Here is a 20,886-nt window from a genome sequence, read left to right on the forward strand (position 1 = left end):
AGGTTACTATTAATATTGTCAGTAATATCATTAATATACAACATGAAAAGCAAGTGTCCCAACACACTTGCCTGGAGCACACCCAAAGTTGCTTCTGTATCTGATGATGACTCTCCATCCAAGATAACATGCTGTGTCCTCTGTACCAAAAAGTCCTCAATCCAGTTACAAATTTCGCTTGATACCCCATATGATCAAACTTTTGACACTAAGCATAGGTGTGGTACAGACTCAAATGCTTTTCAAAAATCGAGAAATACTGCATTTACTTGACTGCCTTGATCCAAAGCTTTCAGTATGCCATGTGAGAAAAGTGCAAGTTGGGTTTCACATAATTGATGTTTTCAGAACCCATGTGGGTTGGCATTGAGGTGGTCATCCTGTTCAAGATACCTCATTATGTTTGAGCTCAGAATATATTCTAAGATTCTACAACACATTGATGTCAAAGCTATCAGACATTAGTTTTGTGGATCACTTGTTCTACCCTTTTTGTAGATGGGTGTGACCAGTGCTCTTTTTACCCCAAGAGATCTATGATAGATCATAGTTAGAAGAGAGGCTAACTTGGACACAAATTTAGGGTAAAATCTGATAGGGATTCTATTGTGCCCTGGAGCTTTGCTCAGTTTTATTGATTTTTGCTGTTTATCAACACAATTGACACTAATACTCATTTCACTGATCTTTCCAGTGGCACAAGGATTAAAGTGTGGCAATTCTCCAGGGTTTTCCTGTGTAAAGGAACAGTTGAAAAGGGAGTTAAGCATTTCACCTTCAGAAGTTTCTTTACAGTGACTATATACCGTGGAGGTTTCCTTCCCACCCTTCATTAATCTGAGCTTGTGCTCCATCTCTAGTGACCCGTATGTTGAAGGGTCGTTAAACACTAATTTTCCTTCCTTCCTTCCATCCTTCCTTCCTTCCTTCCTTCCTTCCCTCTTCCACGACTCTCCCCGTAGAATGTATGCTATCAACTGATCCCTTCTTTTACACAAATTTACAAATTATTCTTCTTTTTGGTTCAGTCACCTCTTCATTAGTTATCCGAAATTCCCATCCTATCTTCAGCCTGCTCCTGTAGCACCACACTTCAGTACCTTCTCTTCTCTTCTCTTCTCGTCTGAACTGTTTGGCATCCATGTATTCCTTCGTTATAAGGCTACACTCCATGCAAATACTTTCAGAAAAGACTTACTAATGAACCACAAGCCCTCACATGGTGCATGGACCTTATACCACTGTTAGTAGGGACAGGAAAATATCATTTTATTTTTTGCCAAAGTTGGAGTTTTTTCCAGTTTTGTGGTGTTTTTTTGTCAGTTTTGGTGCTATTTTTGATGTTACTTCATAGTTGGCTGTATGGGAAATGAATCATCATTTTAAAATTATACGAGTACAAGAACTTCACCATGAAGGAAAAATTAAGGCAAAATGCATTTTCAGCATTCAATAACTATGAGTTACAAATATTACTAAACTGTTATCCTCAGGCTTATTACATTTTCTATATGGTAAAATGATAAATTTCACAATATTTCATAAAAATCTCCAGTTTCACATTATTTTGCAAAAAAACTGCCAATTTCAAATTATTTTTGTGTTATAATTTTTGCAAAATTTTTCCTGTCTCTAACTATTAATCATTCCCCCTTCCTGGTCAGCTAGCAAATAGAACAAGGGAAAAATGGCTGGCTGTGCACCTGCATACAAGCCCTTATTTCTTTAATCTTCTCTTCACCGTCCTTAAGTGAACTGTACATTGGCAGAAGTAGGATCATTCTACAGTCAGATGCAAATACTGGTTATCTAAATTTTCTCTGTAGAATTTTTTGAAAAGAAGGTCATCTGCTCCCAGGGACTCCCTTTTGAAATTGTGGAGCATCTCTGTAATAATCAGGTGTATGTCAAATATACCACTATGAAATCCAGCAGTTTGCCTCTGAATTGGTTCAGTGTTTCCCTTTGCTCCAATCCCAAACACATGAGCAGTGCTTAAGAATGGGTCAGCCTAGTGTTCCATTTGCAACATCGTACACATTTTATGGATTCCTAAATTCTCCTAATAAATGGAAGTCAACCATTTGCTTTCCCTGCTGATGAGCTTACTTGGTTGTTCCGTTTCATATTGTTTTGCACTTTATGCTTAGATATTTAATCTTTGTGACCACCAGTACTGTATTTGAACATTACAGGTACAGGATTGCTTTTCCTACTCGTTTGTATTAACTTACATTTTTCTACATTTAGATCAAGAAACCATTTATCACACCACATAGAAATTCTCCTACAGTCATGCAGCATTTACACTTTCCAATACACTAAAACTTCATTATCAAAGTTTTGCAGATTGCTTGTCACCTTATCTGTCAGATTGTTTATGTATGTAGAGAAAAAGAAGGGCCCTATGTATTTAGAGAACAAGAAGGGTCCTATATATGTAGAGAACAAGAACAGTCCTATCACACTTCTTTGAGGCACTTCTGATGATAGCCGTGTCTCTGATGAAGACTCACCATTCAGGGCAATGTACTGAGTTCTACTACTTATGAAGTCTTAGAGTGACTCACATATATTGGAACCTATTCCATATTCTTGAACCTTCATTAACAATCTGTAGCAGGCCACTGTGTGAAATGCTTTCCAGAAGTCTAAGAATATGGAATCTGCCTGTTGCTCTTCATTCACGGATTGCAGGATATCATGTGAGAATAGGACAAGCTGAGTTTTGCACTAGCGTTGCTTTCTAAAGCCGTGCCGGTATGTGAACAGAATATTTTCTGCCCCAAGGATATTTATTATGTTCAAACTTAGAATATAGCCAGGCATTTTACAGCAAACATTGTTATGGATATTGGTGTGTAATTTTGTGAGTGCATTGTTTTACCCTATACGGGAATCACCTGCACTTTTTTGCAGTGGCTTGCTGGATGAGTGATTCACAATAAATGCATGCTAAGTAAGGGCAAATGCCAAAGATTACTCCTTGTGAAACCTAACTGGGATTCCATCCCGACCTGGTAACTTAATTGTTTCCAACTCTTAAAGTTGCTTCACAACACAAAGGATGTCTATTTCTATATCCGGGTGCAATACTGGAAATTCCGAGCTCTTCATGCACCCTGTGAGTGAGGCCAGCACTCATCACCATTTTCACCAGACACCCGTATGAACTAAGGATGGCCACAGAACAGAAGTGACTGGCATCATTAGTGCTGACATAAACCACAACTTGAAGTTGACAACACCCTGTACCCTCAACAGTGGCAGGCAGGACCCCCTCCATTATCTATGATGAGGCTCCCACAGTAGACATACTGAGCACACATTGATATGCTTTGCCATCCTGGATACTATTCTCCCAAGGGGACCCATAACATTCGTAACATTGGAGCTCCCGATAACTTGCAAGCCCCCCTTCCCCCTCTTCACCCTTCCCTATGTGTCTGCTCAGATCCTGCTGAAGAAGCTGTCACCTGTCCACTCCGAGGGTGAATGGGCAAAGCCAGACGGCCAGTCCCCACATTGACACTCTGCCTCAGGCAACACGAAAGTTGTACAACCTGCCACTCACTCTGTTGTGCGCACAGTTAACCCATATTGGTAAAGCTGGAAGGTGCCTTGACAGGAGAATTGAGTGCTACTTAAGGTGTCCCATATGATGTGCCAATTTCTCTGCCACTGCTACACCCCGAGGCAACAGCCTGCAGTGTCTGACTGCAGCCAATGGTATCTTAACAGTTCATGACCAGTGACCAGCTGTTCCTTAGTCTGACACAGCACACCCTCTCTGTTCATCCTACTGCTAAAATTTGAATGAAAGCACTAGTTACAAAAAAAAAAGATAAAAATGAATCTTTCTGTCTTTCAGACAATGATTTGTCATATTAAATTTGTTAAAAACGCACACTAACCACTCGAGAACAGTAAAACTACCATTGACACTTGTTCATTGGATGCTGGCAGACACAAAGAAAGATGTACTCTCCTGGTGGTTCACGAATGGAGGCTGGCACCTGGCAAGGAAACGCACGTGTGGGCAATTACGTTACTATATCCAAAACTACAAGACTGAGGTGAGGTGCTGTAGGTGATGTCAAGGTATACTACATAAACTGCAAGTTGCAAAGAATGAAAACAAGAAGTAAAAAGAGCCCAGTTGTCTTTTACACATGCATTTGCACTACCAAACTACTTAAGATCACAAATGCAAGCTACTAAAAGCACTGGACTGCCAGTGAGATTACTTAACTGAATTCTGTCAGACAACGAATGATTAATTGTTTCTTTTGTAGGTGTTTTTCTTGCTGTTGCCAGTCTGCATTTTATATCCTATCTACTTCTTCCATTCACAGTTATTTTGCTCCCCAAACAACAAAACTTATAAACTCTGATTAGCGTCTCCTTTCCCAATCTAATTCCCTCATAATCATCTTATTGTATTTGACTACGTTGTGTTACCTTTGTTTTACTTTTTGTGACATTTATCTTGTAATTGCTTTCCAAGACACTATCTATTTTATTCAAACGATATTTCAAGTAGTTTTCCATCTGTGACAGATTGTTGGTCTACCTTGTGTTTACTTCTTCTTTTTAGCCTTCTGATTTTTACTATTATGAATATTGTGGCTAGAAGGCACCTTTATTCCACTAGTGTCTTAACCTTCATCAGGTTGGTAGGGAGTTTGATGTGGATGAGGTTTCTCTTGCCACAGATGAGCCCTGGTAGACCCTTTGTCTGCTGTCTGACCTGCATACTGACCTTGACCTATGTACTTTTACCTCTCTTTAAATTTTCTCGTCTCTGGTGTCAGTACTACTTTCAATGCCTTAATTTTACCAGTTCAATCAAATTTCTGGCTGATGCTACTAACTCCAGATGAACTACCTTTTGAAGGAGAGCCTGATGACCTAGACATCCTCACCCCCATGGCCCTACCCATCAACCAACCAACCAATCATCCCCTCAATGCAACGGAGGGTATATTTAGAGCTCTGCGAGAGTGATCGTTTTCCAGTTAGCATGGCATTTACCCAATCGTGCACTCGGAAAGGTCCATCCTTAAGAAAGCCGAATGGCGTGCTTTCCACCATTCAATGCTACTGTAAAAGGGAATATTGAGAATTCCACATAGGGCACAACTACTTCATTACTACAGAGGTGTGGACGTAAGAAGGCTTGGTGGGCAATGCACAGTGACAAGAAGCAGTATACCACATGACGCTCCAACCAATAGCATCCATCTGCCTGCAGCATGCACGACATGGTGTGCCTCGAACATTTAGCATTAATTTTCGTGTTAGTTTAGGTATAGTGAGCAACTGTAGTAATCATTAAGGGTAGCATAAATCAAACACAACCAATATTACGTTATGAAATGACAGCAATATTTTTCTGAGCTTACAAACTCTCGTAGGCAGAGTCAGAAGCTGAAACAGTGGCCAGGTGTAGCACTGCCCTCTGCATTGTGAGTTACCAGAGTAGGAAATGGCTGGAGCTTAAGGAATTGGACAGAGACAGAGAGCACACTGGTGAAACTGCAAAGTATTCTGTCTGTCTGTGCAGAAAGTATTGCTCTGCGGCCTTCATATGTGCACACCACTATAAAAGTAGAATAATTGATGATTTCCCTTTCTTCGGGAACATCTCATTGGAACTCAGTCCCATGATGGGCACAGAAAGTCACTAAGCCAGTTAAAGATCCAGGTGCAGACTGTCATTAGCTCGGTGGTGTAGTGACTGAAGTTGGTGGACCTGGAGAAAGTGTGAAGAACCACACAAAGAAGGCAAATGCTGTGTTTATACAGTTGTATCCTTCACATAGGCTATTTATGTATGCTTTATGAGGATAGAAAAGGTAGTTAGTTGTGGCCTTGGTGGAGGAAGCATCCTGGCATTTGCCTGAAATGATTTACGAAAATCACAGAAAACCTAAATCAGAACAGCTGGACAGAACAAACTCCATCCTCCCAAATATCAGGTCAGTGTCTTAACCACAACACTTTCTTATTTAGTCTGTCCCTACCGTGCAATGTTCTTTGATAGAAACAGCTTTAGTATTCATCACTGCACACATCGAGGGCACTATTGTGTGACTCAGGAACAATAAACTTGATGCTATACCCCTTGCACTAGCTTCAGTCCTTACAGATGTTCCGTTCAGTGAATGAAAACTCCTCAGCACTCTGGCCCACGTTCCCAAAACAGTGTCGGAATCTGATGGAATCCACAGTCAAATGCTGCAACGTATAACCGTAGATTACCAACACCATACACTTTTATTCTTCAACCATACCTGAAGTGAGGGTGGACGAAAAGCACAGTTGTCCCAGTTTTGAAACTGGATAAAATACCATAGAGAATGGATAGCTGTAGACCCATCAGCCTCCTGAATCTTCTGTTTATGTTGCTTGAACAAGTGGTAAACATTGACTTTGTTGGACTCTTGAGAAAAGGGGTCGTCTTTCCAACAGCCATCATGGTTTTACAGAGGACTGATCCACAACAGGGAACTTGATTTGGTTAGAGTCTCCTATAAGAACAGCTTTGGCCCATCATCTGAGAGTGAAAACTATTTAGAAATGTAAAACTTAGAAAATTAGAGGTACAAATGCAAATACCTAAGGAAAGCAGGAAAGTAGTTTTGCTCTTATCAGCAAATTCCCGTAGTCCATTCTCCCATAAATGTGGGAGACCAATATACTGAACTGAACTCAGTGATTAGTTTGTGTCAACTTCATTTCAACTTATTGTCCAGCTCTCTCCCATGGAACTTTACACACAGTGCATAATTTAATGTATGATGATTAATGTCTACGTCTGGTGGTTACAGATTATATTTGCTCATTTGAAAGTGCTTAATGTAACTGTTTCTGAGACTAAGACTTTAAGTTGCTCAATCAGTCATAGGTATGTTTCTCTGTCACTAGGATTGTGCCTGGTAAGATAGAGTTTGGACTTTTCATTGGTTTACATGTGTTAAACATTAATTTTTGAGGCATCTTTTAAACATATTATGTTATTAAAATTTGTGTCTCGGGTGTCAATGACTATGTGCTTCTTATTGTCTCTCTAAGATCCATTCACAGTTTATGTCCACATTTAGCTCAACTAATAAAAAAATTCAGTCCAATACAGCCAGTAACTTTCAAGAGATAAATCATTTCAGGTTTAGATTCTGTTGCTTGCTGAACTATCTGTGCTGTTGCTTCTGCAACATGTGTTTGTCCCTTATTAATTATGCTAACTTTAGTCCATACGGTAAAAGAAGATACCTTACACTGGAAGTGGGCATGGGGTGGCTGCTTCGTAGCCTACTATGACCAATCTCATAATGCAAATTTGTTTATGTTTCTGTGGAAATGACTCAGTGTTTCCAGAGTTGTGGACAAGTGACATTGACAGCAGCCTTTTGTATCTCGCACTTGAAAACTGACAACAGTGCTGGGAGCTCTCTGGGCTCTACTTTCACCCTATGAAGTATAGAGCACACTGTTTCATCTATATTTAGAATCTACTAATTGCCTTCTGACTTAAATAAAATCAGGCCCAAAATTCACTGAATATTTCATACATTTTCCTTGGTTAACTTCGACTTGATAATACAATTACCAGGCCATATGACATCCCAAATGAATTCTGTACTCAGTCATTTATACTTAGTGACTTACATCTGTTTTATTGAGTCCTCTGTAAAATTTGTTTATTAAATACTTTTGTATCATGTGTTCCTTTTCCACAAAGAGAAGTGGAATTTTGCATGTTCTCTATTGATTGATGGCATAAAAATTGTCTATAGCTTGTATTCTGTATTAGCAAGACCTTCAGCTGAAGTCGTTGTTGGCATGTGGTCATAGGCATACTTACTGCTTGTAGACCTTGGATTTCTCTTTCTCACTGTAGTTTCAAACATTCAATTTTATACATTGATCAAGGAAAAAATATCCAAATTAACATCATCACAAAAAGTTATAAGTCACATGTGGTAAAACCTGGACAGTGTAGAGTGCTTGACAGACCTTAAATATGGGATCAGAACTGTTTGGTGCAGCACAATGTCCATATAATGCAACATCACAGTACATAATTTTAAAAAACTGTTAATAATGTCGCTACGACTTCCGTAGGAAAAACTGTTATTTGTGTTAGCTGTGTGTGTGTGTGTGTGTGTGTGTGTGTGTGTGTGTGTGTGTGTGTGTGAGACAGGGCTCATATAATGGATTAATAGTTTAAACAAGTAAATAAGCGCGCGCGCTTATTTACTTGTTAAAAGTATTAATCCATGATATGAGCCCTGTCAAACTTTGTTGTTTATTGGATCAAATTGTCACATTTATAACTGTCAAAGATTTCATTTCTGTAAACATGCCCAGCTAAAATTCCACCTACAAAGACGTAATAATACAGGTATGTACATGCACGAAAAATGTATTAAGGCCTCCCTCACCAAACCCATGGACAGTGTTAAACCAGAACATGTGTGAAATAAGCAAATATCCCATATTAGTTGTGTTGTTCTATTTTGCTGTTTCAATATGTGTGACATGTCTTAAGCATCTGCCCAGTACGAAACACATTACTACAACGGATAAGTATATATAATACAGTTGTCTTTCCTGTTCGTAACAGACGTCATTAGATGTGAAGTATAGGTTCTGTAGGTCATGCAGCAAAAACTGTGTCCATACAGTATTTCAAGAATACTCTCTCAGCTACTACTTTAGAACTGTATGGTGTGCTCTGGTTACACAGTTCTAGCGTTAATGATTGTTAATGTGGCTCTGCCGTAGGAGACTAGTGCGACTAACATAAGTCAAAACACTGCAGCTGAAGAGCAGAAAGCTTAGAGTCACACACTTCATTAATACCTTCTGCATACTATAGATCATGGTATAACCAGAAGCATTATCTCTGCCCCAAGGTTCCTAACCCTGCACTCATTCCTGTGTAAAACCTGCCCCATGCACCCATCCACTACAACCTACTCTAGCCCCACCCCTGGTAAATCCTACAATACCTAGTGGTTATAATTAAACTGATGATGTTCTGAGTGCTGCAGTGTGGACTATGTAGATAGCAGGTTGCTGGAACATCGTAGGTATGTTCGTTAATCAGTATGCTCATGGAGCATGCTGAAAACATTATAGTTCCCCTTTTTGCCACCAGTGTATTATACAGGGTGTTACAAAAAGGTACGGTCAAACTTTCAGGAAACATTCCTCACACACAAAGAAAGAAAATATGTTATGTGGACATGTGTCCGGAAATGCTTACTTTCCATGTTAGAGCTGTATACAGGGTGTTTCAGAAAGGTACCGCCAAACTTTCAGGAAACATTCCTCACACACAAATAAAGAAAAGATGTTATGTGGACATGTGTCCGGAAACGCTTAATTTCCATGTTAGAGCTAATTTTAGTTTCGTCAGTATGTACTGTACTTCCTCGATTCACTGCCAGTTGGCCCAATTGAAGGAAGGTAATGTTGACTTCGGTGCTTGTGTTGACATGCGACTCATTGCTCTACAGTACTAGCATCAAGCACATCAGTACGTAGCATCAACAGGTTAGTGTTCATCACGAACGTGGTTTTGCAGTCAGTGCAATGTTTACAAATGCGGAGTTGGCAGATGCCCATTTGATGTATGGATTAGCACGGGGCAATAGCCGTGGCGTGGTACGTTTGTATCAAGACAGGTTTCCAGAATGAAGGTGTCCCGACAGGAAGACGTTCGAAGCAATTGATCGGCGTCTTAGGGAGCACGGAACATTCCAGCCTATGACTCGCGACTGGGGAAGACCTAGAATGACGAGGACACCTGCAATAGACGCGGCAATTCTTCGTGCAGTTGACAATAACCTTAATGTCAGCGTCAGAGAAGTTGCTGCTGTACAAGGTAACGTTGACCACGTCACTGTATGGAGAGTGCTACGGGAGAACCAGTTGTTTCCGTACCATGTACAGCATGTGCAGGCACTATCAGCAGCTGATTGGCCTCCACGGGTACACTTCTGCGAATGGTTCATCCAACAATGTGTCAATCCTCATTTCAGTACAAATGTTCTCTTTACGGATGAGGCTTCATTCCAACGTGATCAAATTGTAAATTTTCACAATCAACATGTGTGGGCTGATGAGAATCCACATGCAATTGTGCAATCACGTCATCAACACCGATTTTCTGTGACCGTTTGGGCAGGCATTTTTGATGTCTTGATTGGGCTCCATGTTCTTCCACCTACGCTCAATGGAGCGCGTTATCATGATTTCATACGGGATACTCTACCTGTGCTGCTAGAACATGTGCCTTTACAAGTACGACACAACATGTGGTTCATGCACGATGTAGCTCCTGCACATTTCAGTCGAAGTGTTCGTACGCTTCTCAACAACAGATTTGGTGACCGATGGATTGGTAGAGGCGGACCAATTCCATGGCCTCCACACTCTCCTGACCTCAACCCTCTTGACTTTCATGTATGGGGACATTTGAAAGCTCTTGTCTACGCAACCCTGGTACCAAATGTAGAGACTCTTCGTGCTCGTATTGTGGATGGCTGTGATACAATATGCCATTCTCCAGGGCTGCATCAGCGCATCAGGGATTCCATGCGACGGAGGGTGGATGCATGTATCCTCGCTAACGGAGGACATTTTGAACATTTCCTGTAACAAAGTGTTTGAAGTCACGATGGTACGTTCTGCTGCTGTGTGTTTCCATTCCATGATTAATGTGATTTGAAGAGAAGTAATAAAATGAGCTCTAACATGGAAAGTAAGCGTTTCCGGACACATGTCCACATAACATATTTTCTTTCTTTGTGTGTGAGGAATGTTTCCTGAAAGTTTGGCCGTACCTTTTTGTAACACCCTGTATGTCATGTGACGAGGGCCTCCCTCCCATCAGGTAGACCGTTCGCCTGGTGCAAGTCTTTCGATTTGATGCCACTTTGGCGACTTGTGCATCGATGGGGATGAAATGATGATGATTAGGACAACACAACACCCAGGCCCTGAGCGGAGAAAATCTCCAATCCAGCTGGGAATTGAACCCGGGCCCTTTGGATTCTGTCGCGTTGACCTTTCAGCTACCGGGGGCAGACAGTTGAAGACATGGTGCTGTAAGCAGTCAGAATGTGAAATGTTTCCTGTTTTGATGTCAGTATACTGTTTGTCACTTGGCGACAGGTTTTGGTTTTCTGCAGAAGCAGCTGTTGCTGTAAACTGTAAAGGGTTACGAAGGTTGAAGTTTTCGACACAAAACATAATGGCTACTGAGAAGAAAGATCGTGAATTGCCAGTAAAGTTGTTTTGTCATACAGCAGCAATAGCAGTACTGCCTTGTGCGAATACTGTTGACAGAAACAATTACGAAGAGGCCTCATGTCAATAAAGGGATTAAAGAATCTGATTAAGATATTTGAAGGAACAGGTGAAGTAGATGGTGCAGCAGGGACAGGGAGGTGGCCCATTCCCATGGCAGTTGTTGAAGAAGTTATTGCGGCTGTAGCAGACAGCGTAGACAAGCCTCAAATTCTGCAGCCAGTGCTCAAAATGCTTTATGGAAATTGGCTCTTCCCCAGTCAAAGGTGCAAAGTATTTTGCTGCACATTTTACACAAATATCCCTACAAGATTCAGAATGTACACCAGATGAAGCCCCAAGATAGGCTACAACACTGTGGCTTTGTCCTTAGTTTTTTGGCATGTATGGAAATGGATGACATGTGGCTACAGTATATTCTTTAGACAGACAAGGCAAATTTTACTCTGCATGGTGCCATAAATGAGCAGATATTTCGCATATGGCTTTTTGGTCCACCACATTTTGTGCAGGAACATCCACTGCACTCTGTTTATGTGACTGTGTGGTGTGGTTTCACAAGCTCACTCATTCTCGGTTCATTTTTAATCGAAGAGAAGACACCTCACAGGCCTGTTAGATGTACAGTGACATCTGCATGCTACAGGAACCTCCTTGTGCACATGAGAATCCAGCTTTGCAAGAAAGCAACTGTGCCCACACCACTCTTTTCATGCAAGATGGAGGGACACCACCTGTGGCTTGCCAGGTGAAAGATTTGCTTCAAGAAACCTTCAGTAACGAATATTCATCTTTCAGCAATTTCAAAACTTCCAGATCACCAAATGTAAATCCATGTGACTTCTGGTTGTGGCAATATCTGAAAGCTTGTGTCCATCAAGGATGTATGTGGACCCTTTCTGATCTGTAGGATAATATATGACAACATTTTGGTCTGATTACATTGAATATTCTGCAAGCAACTTTCAACCATGCCATGTCACCAAGTCGAGAGATCATATGGAACACATGTTGTAACTTGTTACCATATTGTAACAAACGTGTCGGAACCATCATTATCATGTGTTTGATTGTACCTCCCCTTTCCTCACCCACACTACATACTGAGTGAGTGCTTACTGAGCCATATTTTCACCTGGTGGCAGAAAGTAAAACTATTATAATTTTTTTTCTACCATACTCCATGAGCACACTAATTAGTGAACATACCTACAGTGCTTCAGCATCCTGTGGTGTATAATGCATGCACTGCAACACTCTGAACACCATCAGTTTAATTATAAGAATCCAGCATCAAATGCAAAGCAACATGTGGAACTATACGTGATGTTTACCAACTAACATGTGTTCATTTCACAGCTTTTGTCTATTCTACACATAAATAAATTGAAGTCCCCCACCATGGTTTCTGTCTGTATGTTTGGACTAATCTCAGGAACTACTTTAGGGATTTTGATAAATAACTAATAGATAGACTGATTTACAGGGAAGGCTTGTCTACATAATTTATAAATATTTCATGCTGAACTATGATGAACTAAAGTCCCTGCCCCTGTGAAATACATGTCATGGCCATCTAATGGTGAATGGAACAACTCATTGGAATACCTTAACGCCGCCCAACTACAGCACCAGACCATTGTGAACTACTTGATTGCAATAATTTACCAACAGCCGTATGATTTGTTGTTGTTGTTGTTGTTGTGGTCTACAGTCCTGAGACTGGTTTGATGCAGCTCTCCATGCTACTCTATCCTGTGCAAGCTTCTTCATCTCCCAGTACTTACTGCAACCTACATCCTTCTGAATCTGCTTAGTGTATTCATCTCTTGGTCTCCCTCTATGATTTTTATCCTCCACGCTGTCCTCCAATGCTAAATTTGTGATCCCTTGATGCCTCAGAACATGTCCTACCAACCGATCCCTTCTTCTAGTCAAGTTGTGCCACAAACTCCTCTTGTCCCCAATTCTATTCAATACCTCCTCTAGTTATGTAATCTACCCATCTAATCTTCAGCATTCTTCTGTAGCACCACATTTCAAAAGCTTCTATTCTCTTCTTGTCCATACTATTTATCGTCCATGTTTCACTTCCATACATGGCTACACTCCATACAAATACTTTCAGAAATGACTTCCTGACACTTAAATCTATACTCGATGTTAACAAATTTCTCTTCTTCAGAAACACTTTCCTTGCCATTGCCAGTCTACATTTTATATCCTCTCTACTTCAATCATCATCAGTTATTTTGCTCCCCAAATAGCAAAACTCCTTTACTACTTTTTTTAAGTGTCTCATTTCCTAATCCAATTCCCTCAGCATCACCCGACTTAATTCGACTACATTCCATTATCCTCGTTTTGCTTTTGTTGATGTTCATCTTGTATCCTCCTTTCAAGACACTGTCCATTCCGTTAAACTGCTCTTCCAAGTCCTTTACTGTCTCTGACAGAATGACAATGTCATCGGCAAACCTCAAAGTTTTTATTTCTTCTCCATGGGTTTTAATTCCTACTCTGAATTTTTCTTTTGTTTCCTTTACTGCTTGCTCAATATACAGATTGAATAACATCGGGGAGAGGCTACGGCCCTGTCTCACTCCTTTCCCAACCACTGTTTCCCTTTCATGTCCCTCGACTCTTACAACTGCCATCTGGTTTCTGTACAAATTGTAAATAGCCTTTCGCTCCCTGTATTTTATCCCTGCCTCCTTTAGAATTTGAAAGAGAATATTCCAGTCAACATTGTCGAAAGCTTTCTCTAAGTCTACAAATGCTAGAAACGTAGGTTTGCCTTTCCTTAGTCTTTCTTCTAAGATAAGGCGTAAGGTCAGTATTGCCTCACGTGTTCCAACATTTCTATGGAATCCAAACTGATCTTCCCCGAGGTCCACTTTTACCAGTTTTTCCATTCGTCTGTAAAGAATTCGCGTTAGTATTTTGCAGCTGTGAGTTATTAAACTGATAGTTCGGTAATTTTCACATCTGTCAACACCTGCCTTCTTTGGGATTGGAATTATTATATTCTTCTTGAAGTCTGAGGGAGTTTCGCCTGTCTCATACATCTTGCTCACCAGGTGGTAGAGTTTTGTCATGACTGGCTCTCCCAAGGCCGTCAGTAGTTTGATTTGTAGAAATTTATTTTATTTTATAGAAGTTCATAAATTAAAATAAACTTCTACAAATCGTGCGGCTGTTGGTAAATTATTGCATCAAGAAGTTCATGCCAGCCGTCGTCCCACGATTCATAATCAACGAAAATTGCGAACTACGGCTACCAGAAGGCTGATGCAAGCTACCATCGACTTCATAAATCAAATGACCAGTGATTCTGGACATACCACTTACAGGTTAACTGTATACCAAAACATCTGGTCTTATGAGCTTTATATCCAATACATCCTACATCACAGGTTGTTTAGTTTGCACCGGCCTTCTTACAGCAGCAGCGTGCCAACCTACACTGCAGTCAGGCGGCCTTGCACCTTTCTCCTGTGCCCATAGAGCAGGGTGTTCCAGCTCGTCGGCTCCGTTGTGAGCCGCGGAGCGGTCCCTGTCCAGGGAGCCATGTCGCTCGCTGTGACCATTCAAGTGGGCCGGCACGTGGCATGGCTGGCTGAGGCAGGCAGCAACGCAAGTGTTTGGATGTGCCAGCTGCATCTTACAAGATCGACAACCTCGTACTCTTAGCTGCTAAGATGTGGTGACGTGCTACACCAGGAAATACGATGTTCTGGAAATAAATAAGAAACAACTGTTTTACAAGAAATTGCATACTAAATTTATTGGGCCTCTGTAGCTCGACATTTTCTTTTCATTGCTAGATCGGAAATATTAGGCATCAAAGTGTCCGCAGTGTTAATGCGGAGGATGGCCTGCATTGTTGCATCCTGAAGAACTGATCGTTCCTTACTTTTTACTCTTTTTATTGCTGAGAAAAGCTGCTCACAAAAATACGTAGATCCAAACATGCACATGATCTGAGCGGCATTGTTGTGAAGCTTGGGAAATGTGTTTTGCTGTAATGAACGATACCATTGTGACAAATCCAACGTGTTGTAGTACTTCTCTTTCAACAAAGTTGAATTCTCCAAATCAATAATCTCCAATTGAAGTGACGATGACAAGTCATTGGAGGAAACTGAAAAAGAAGTTCTGAACACCTTACGTTCCATTTCCAAACTAGTGAGGTCTCGGAATCGTGTTTCAAACGACGTGATCAGCTGCTTTAACTTTGCTTGGTAATCGCCGAAAGTAGTACCTTCAGGTAGTTTGAAAGAAGCAAGACGATTGAAGAACGTTAAATGTCCATTACTCATATGCCTCTCAAATAAATGTAACTTTTCCACGAACGCTTTGATATGGTCGTGCATGTCAATGATTAGCTGCCCTTTGCCCTGGAATGACAGATTTAAATTATTCAGATGCATATTTATGTCAGCTAGGAACGCCAGATCTGATATCCATTTTATAACTTTCAGACAACGCATTTCTTCCCCTTTCATTTCCAGAAAAAGGGATATTTCCTCACGAATGGCAAAGGAAAACATCAAGAACTTTTCCCCAACTCAGCCAAAGAACTGTACTGTGGTAAGGTATATCCCCATACTCCACTTCCATATCTTTCAGGAATCCTCTGAATTGGCGATGATTCGTACCGTGACGCCGCACAAAAGTCACACACTTCACGACATCTTTCATTACGCCACCTAGCTCTACTGTTTCAGCACACAGTGCTTCTTGGTGAATAAAACAATGAAGAGTCAAAACGTCTTTCCCGAATTCGTCCCTGAGTTTATTATTCAAACGAGAAGCAAAACCTTGGTGGCGCCCAACCATTTGTGGTGCACCATCTGTCACTGCAGAATGGGGCTTATCCCACGGCAAAATTCATATTGTCCATTGATTCACAAACAGCTTCAAAAATGTCACGTCCTGTTGCGGTGTAATTGATGGGTACCACATCCAAGAGTTCTTCAGTTATTTGCAGCTCCATGTCGACACCACGCACAAACACTGTAAGCTGAGCACAGTCCGATATGTCGGTGCTTTCGTCAAGTGCTAGCAAAAATGCAACAAAGCTCTCCGCCTTTTTCCTGAGCTGTTTCTCTAAACCCACTGCCATGTCCAGGATTCGACGAGACATTGTTTGCTTCGACAGGCAAACCCCTTCAATTGCCTGCACCTTCCTTGGAAACAAACATTCTGCAACTGCTACCATGCACGATTTTACGAGTGGTCCCACCGAAAACGGCTTGCCATTCATTGCAGTGATGTGAACGACCCTGTAGCTTGCTTGAATTGCAGATTCAGTAGTGTTTTTCCGCTCTCATTCACCTGAAATTTATAAACACATTACAGAACACGAACTATGTTGTATATTTTGACACAATCCGTATTACGAAACCGTTTTTAATCTTAAGTCTCCTGGTATGTTGTTGGAAGCATGTCTACTAGTTCTTTGCATGCAACGCCTTCTACCTGATCGTAGTGCGCTGCGTGAAGACGTGTATATTGTACCTCTTTGCAGAATTAAATACTTTGACAGACAAGACACTGCGGACGACCATCCCTCTCAGTGAATAGAAAGGTATCCTCCAATAGAAGTACAGGGCTCCCACAGCTAGTCATAGCCGTCATTGAACATGGATTATTGCGTCAGTTGCGGCTGCATACGGCCAGGGGGCAGTGAGTTCGCTTTCCCCCTCCACGCGGGCTCCGAGCTGCCGCAGTGAGCGCTCCGGAGCTCTCCGGCTACCTGGAGCTCGGTTGGAACAGCCTGCCATAGAGCATCCCTGCCACTGACAGTATAGTTTGCTTGTGAAAATGCAACTCTACATAAATATTTGAAATTAGACACACCCACCACGTTTTTCTGTCAGCATATGAAGGCTAGACTCGGGAACTACAGTAGGGATTTTGACAGTTTTCTTGAGGAAAGTTTGTTTATATAATTTATTACCATTACACTTAACAAGTTATTCAGCTGTATTTACTTAGAAGAAAAAGGCCCCAGGGGTGGGATCGAATTTCCAAAACATTTGTACGGTGTTGCAGGTTAAGGTACCAGGTGTCACACCCTGCAATCATTTTCTCTGAAGGCCCTTGTTTGCAAGTAATACAAAAAAGAGAAAAAGAAATCTTAATTTTGTCTGATAGTGTGGAGCAATGGTAATCATCCTGCCCCTATTGCTCACTAGTTGGTGTTCCATCTTTTGTGGTAAGCAGTAGAGGTTTTAAAAACATGTGTACTAAGTTTTCATTAAATTTTGACATAAAATATTTGTTAATTTATTGTTACTATTATTGTGGTTTAAGTTGCTGTAACTCTGCATTATTGATTTTGTAAAGTGCTTTCCTACTTTATAAATCACCATCACTGAGAAACCAGACAGGAGGAGGATGTTACAAAATTTTACTACTAACACTGATACGAAAGTGGACGGTGGAGAAAATAGGTTCTCTACACTGCCCTAAAATGTTAAAAATAACAGTATACGCAGCAGCATTGTAGCATAGTGATTAAGGTATCTTTCTGACGTACAGAAGGTTCTGGATTCAAAACTCATCAGGTGCTTTAAAATTTTTTATTTTCAGATAATTTTTCAAAATTACTTAGACCATTATTTTTATTCAATTAACTGATTTAAATGTATCTTTTTTTTTAAATTTCTAATCCTTTGTCACATCATTTTAGTCATCATTTTAGTCATCATTTTAGTCATCATTTTAGTCATCATTTTAGTCATCATTTTAGCTATTTCATTTGCTCTTGTTATGACTTGAAAAAGTAAAGATTGGAATCCTTGTGCATGTGATTTTAATTATTTTTATTTATCTGTCATGACAGTTAAATGTCTAAAAATGCCAGTCTATTGTTTAAAAAACAAAAGACAGAATAATCTATTTATACTAGCTGTGCAGTGGTATCAAAAATATATATATCTTTTTTATGCAATGTGCATTTTTTGGAAGGCAGTTGTAATGCAAACACTTAATTATCGTGCAAATGTTGAAATCGTAAATTCTTCTTACACTGTAGACAAAGTAATGCGTTGAAGATTTAAATGAAAGAAGAGGTCATAAATAAAACAAAATTCAGGCAACATGAGGAATAGAACTAATGAATGCAGTAACATGGACAAAAATTTAAAATGTAAAACAGAAGAAATAAAACCAAAGTTAATACATAAAAATAAGTAAAATCAAATGCACAAAGATTCCAAATTAAAAAAGAATGATTGGAAGACAATATAAGAGCAAATGAAACAATTAATATGATGATTAAAGTGATATGACAAAGAGTTAGATACTAAAAAAATTACATTTAAACCAATTAATTGAAAACAATAATGATCAGTTGTTTAGCTTTGATTTGAAAATAAAAAAATTTAAAGCACCTAATGAGATTTGATCCCAGAACCTCCTGTACATGAGGAATGTACCTCAACTATTAAACCAAAGTACTGCTCTGTGTATAGTTATCTTTTCTAATGACTCTAGAAAATTACTTGAAATTCTGATGTTTTTGTTGATTGCTTGCAAACAATGGCCCACCAGAGTGAATGGCTGCATAGTGTGATAAATGGGACCCTAAACTACCTCACTGTATAGATGGTTTCAAAATGTCAATCCCATCTCCGGGCAACCTCTTCTCCTATTGCTACCCATGTGAAGCCAGGGTGGGTCAGTAGTTATATATAATAATGACCACCACCAAACTTGCTGAGTGCATAAATGAAAATACAAATTGTTCACCATGGGAGACACCCAGTAACCAGTTGCTGAACATGCTTCTTGCTTGACTCAAACGACGTAAGTGCCTGCTACACCACACAGGCCATTTGGCTCATTCTGCTTGATAATAGCTTCCCTAAACTCTAGAGATTGTAACTTGTCACTATCTTTGGAATCCCCTGCCTCCTCCTTCATTCTTATGGGAAAACATCATTGCGGCTGTCACTAATGAGGCCTAGCAATCCCAAAAACTATGAAATTGATACTGATATCTGTCGTTATCATATATTTTTACGTGACTTTGCTTCTCACCCCCACCCTCAGTCATTGGGGTGATAGCAGTGTATTAGGCCCACAGTATTTTTAAACAAATCATACAAATGATGAGTCTTGTATCAATAAAATTTGGTTGAGATTGCTGTGGACACGCCCCGATTACATTTCCATTACCTTTTCATACGCACCCCACCTGTACAGGAGGCAGGTGCTTCTTTCCAGATACTTTGTGATAAGTGTGCCAAGTTTTATAGATCAGTCCAATGGTTTACGAGGAGATGTGGCACATACATACATTATAAGGCAATATAATTATGAAAAATTTACAGATTCACTGCTGTACCTCAACTACTTCTTTTTGCACGGTCACCTTTGTTCTCAGTGCACTTTATGAGCTTTGGAATCAGCTTCCTGATCCTTTGTCAAAAAAAATCATTAATCACCTCTTTGGCGCATTGTTTGACAGCAATCTCAGTATCATTGCTGGTAGAAAATGTTTGCACATGTAAATAACTTACAGAAGTGGAAAGTTAAAAATCTTGAAGGTGCTATACCTGGGGTAGTTGATGTGCCAACAGAATGAATCCAAGAGCTGATTTGTGATATTGGCAGTGTGGATACATACAGTGTCATGCACTATGCATACTCCCTTCATTAACATTCCCATTCTTTTGTTCTGTATCATTGCCCATACTTTTTTAGTTTTTCTAATTACTTCACAGCATTGTTCCCCCATGAGGTAAAAATTCAATGAGCAAAATCCCTTTCTGGTCCTAAAATACAAGGCCAAGATTTTTAAGGGTGAAACAACTGTTCTGTATTTCTCTGTGGTGGTGAGGAGAGATGTCACCACTGCACTGATCGTCCTTTCAATTCACGGGTATAGTGGGTCATGCCCATTTCCTAGCCAGTGACAATAAAGTCAAGGAATTGTTCATCTTTCAGTTCAGAGTATTCTAGACATACCCATGACAATGCAGTTCTGTTGACTTTATGTTGATCTGCATGTACAGTTATTGAAAACAAAAGTTTTTCAGTAATAATTTTACATGGAAGAGCTCTGGAGATTTGGACACATGGAATTCATCTTCAGCTAATGCAGCTTGGCTGTAATTGTGGTCCTATTTCTTCACTACAAAATAGTAAATATCAGTTATTTGTGCACATCATAGCTGTCCTCAGTTGTACTCTTTTGTTAAAAATTGTTGCCATGGTGCATAAAGAACTGGAGGATGAATGTTCAAGCTCCGGATCATGTCTGTCTCAGTTTTACCTGGCTCCACTCTGCCAATGGTCCTCCATTTCATTTTAGTTAGTTAATTGAACCTCTGTTTTGTTCAAGAGTCATTTTATATGTAAAATATGAGGTTAGGTTCTTGTTTACTCACATATTAAGTTTAAAATAGCAGAGTTTCTTAATATTTTTACCAAAAATAACAATTATTATCTTTCTGAAATGCATGTTAATGCAAAATTTATACACATTAAAATTTAACACCGAAACACACAATAAGACAGTAAAATAGTTTTCATCAAGTTCATCTACAC

The 20,886-nt window shown here is 40.0% G+C and overlaps 1 protein-coding gene across 3 annotated transcripts in view; it reads left to right on the forward strand.

The window, feature by feature from the left end:
• The window catches only part of LOC126260250 (cyclin-G-associated kinase), a 256,668-nt gene that overhangs the window by 171,628 nt on the left and 64,154 nt on the right, over nt 1-20,886 (forward strand). The gene's annotated exons all lie outside the window — the stretch shown is intronic.

This window comes from Schistocerca nitens, chromosome 1 (assembly GCF_023898315.1).
Source record: "Schistocerca nitens isolate TAMUIC-IGC-003100 chromosome 1, iqSchNite1.1, whole genome shotgun sequence".
Taxonomy (NCBI): Eukaryota; Metazoa; Arthropoda; class Insecta; order Orthoptera; family Acrididae; genus Schistocerca; species Schistocerca nitens.